Consider the following 2,724-nt stretch of genomic DNA (forward strand, 5'->3'; position numbering starts at 1 on the left):
AGCATAAATATTGAATGAAGTGCTCTGTGCTGCGTACGGCATGTAACAGCTTTAAGTGCTATTCCTCTCCGTCCTTTGACTAACAGCCTAAATAAAATCAGAGTGGATAATGTGAAAGGCTAGAGCCAGCAAGAACCCATCCAACACATATTTACAATGTAATCCATTACATAACCTCACCATGGTTAAAATAAAGTCTAATATATTTGACTTTGCATTTGCATATTTAATATGATATACACTGTGCAACCTCAGCTTGAAAAGGCATGCTGGGTGTTTACATTTGAATTTTATGATGCCATAATTTCAGCACAGATGACAAAAAGTTTGCAGTTTAATTTTAATAATGGCAGATTCATGCTAGGGGTTGGTATTCGAAATCTGCCTGGTCATCCATCAAAGCTCGGAGTGCAAGCTCTTATCGGGCTGTTGTAAGTGAAACATCTACCAGGACTTTGAATTGAGGAAAACAATTACAACTTGTTAAATTACTGCAGCATGAACGTCATGAAAGGCTGCAGAGCTCCATTATCAAATTGGTTTGTTTAGTCTTATTGGGAGGATGCTACAGTCAATTATTTGGTTATGCTCCAACTCAGAGGAAACACACCCTCTTCTCCTGTCACACTAAATCAGACATGGTGTTAGAACACTGGAGGCTCTTGTTATATTATTCCACGGGGATTGCGACCACAAATAAATCTTGCTAGCTGACAGAAGGGTTAGTGGTCTGTTCAAGGGCTGGGGATGAAAATAGTCTCATGTACTCACCAGTGGTGCAGCAGTCTGATGATACGTGGAAAGCAGAATGATTTTCTTTCAGACCTTCACATTTTCAATCTAAGACTCTCAGCTCGTTCAGTTATGTTCCAAACACACAAACAATTTGTAATGGTGGATTTTTATTCCAAATGCTTTCATAAATCATTAGAAAAACCCGATTAGGATACACTGTTGTGTGTTGTTTTTTCTGTCCATTCCAATAGATGGATCATCTGAACGCAGAAACCACCTAACAGTAAAAATGACTTGTCTTCTCAGACTTTTTTTTCCAACAAGAAAAACATGAGTTTATTTATTTTTCATTAATTGTTAACTCATATCATTGAATGAAATGATGCTTTAGAGCAGTGGTTCCCAACTGATGGGTCGTGGTCCAAAAGTGGGTTGCGGGTTTGTTGTTAATGGACACAAGGGACAGTCAAGTTTGTAAAAAATGCGCTTTACTTCAAAGTACAGTGAATTTTCAGCACAGCGTTTTTATTTTTAAGTGTCATTTCTTGCTGTAGAGTGAGTGACTAACGGACAGCTACTTGACAGAGACAGAAAACTATAAGTATTTTGTTAAGTTTTTGTCATCACGACTAAAGTATCCCCAATTTCTGAAGTATCTCCAGAAAACAGTACATTGAAAACCTCCTGAGATTAATATTCTCTATACATAATCGATACAATGCATTATTAGCTGACTGTGTCATTTGAAATCAGATCAGTATTTCCATGCTCATTTTCTGGTGACATTCAGATCCCCCATCAATTCTAATGCACAGATATTTTGGGCAAAATCAAAGTAAAAGCTATAAATCTTTTATATATTTTGAAATGTATAATTAATAGTAACAGCTCATGTATATTTTAAACAGTTTAAACACAAATATGTGGTTAAGAAATATGACTAATAAACTGAAATGTGCCTCACAGTCGGCCATGCTTGTTAAAAAGGGGGCGTGGCTCTACAGCAGTCCACTTTAGATGATGTGGAACACTTTGATTGGGTTATTTACCATCAAATAAGTCTGTGCATATGAGTGAAGTCAGGTGCCAGTAATCATGAATCTACGGTGGTCCTGATTCATGTACTGCAGCTGCCCCTGAACTTCAACCGTCTTGTCTTTATTTCTTGGAGATACAAAAATACAAAAAAAAAATGCCACTCACTTAATTTGCCAGATGATGAACAACCTGGAGAGCTCTGCTGTTGTTACTTGGCAATGTATGTAGTTTGTATTTAAAGTTAGAACTGCTTAGATTGTAGATTCTAACATATTTGCAACAGTGAAATTAGAAATGCATTTCTCTTTCATTGTTATTTTTATAGTTATGTTATTTTGTTGACTTAATCAGTTATTATTCCTTTTTTAACTGTTTCGGCTGGTCATCCATCATTGTGACTTCTGCCAGCTGTCAATCAGCTGTCAAGCCGTCATCTGTTTGCAGCTCAGTTGATGTGACGGATTGTCCGCTGTGCAGAGGGTGGTGGGTCAGAACAGCCAGAAAAGCATGCTGGCTTGCATACTGCAAAATCGGACCGAATGTAGTAGAACATCCTGGTATTTTTGGCATACTGTATTCGACATATTATGGATTGGGACATACTAAATCTTTTTCTGGTATACTACACATTAGTGGTTCCCAACTGGTGGGTCGTGGTCAACCTGGTGGGTCTGAATGGACCTCAAGTCACTCACAAACATGTCAAGTTTGTAAAAGAGGCCCTTTATTTTCTAAGTACAGTGAATTTCCGGCAGAAGCTTTTATTTTGAAGTGTTGTTCGCGGTTGTAGAGTGACAGAGACAGCAAACTAGATCAATGACATGGCCAAAAAACAAAACCACTGCTATATAGTATGGTATTATGGGCATTGGAATGCACAGCTGGACATTCTAGAAAAGTTATGTATTGGGATGGACGGGGGTGTGAAAGGGTTAATAAAAAGCATTTGTA

Source organism: Epinephelus moara, chromosome 10, assembly GCF_006386435.1.
Source record: "Epinephelus moara isolate mb chromosome 10, YSFRI_EMoa_1.0, whole genome shotgun sequence".
Taxonomy (NCBI): domain Eukaryota; kingdom Metazoa; phylum Chordata; class Actinopteri; order Perciformes; family Serranidae; genus Epinephelus; species Epinephelus moara.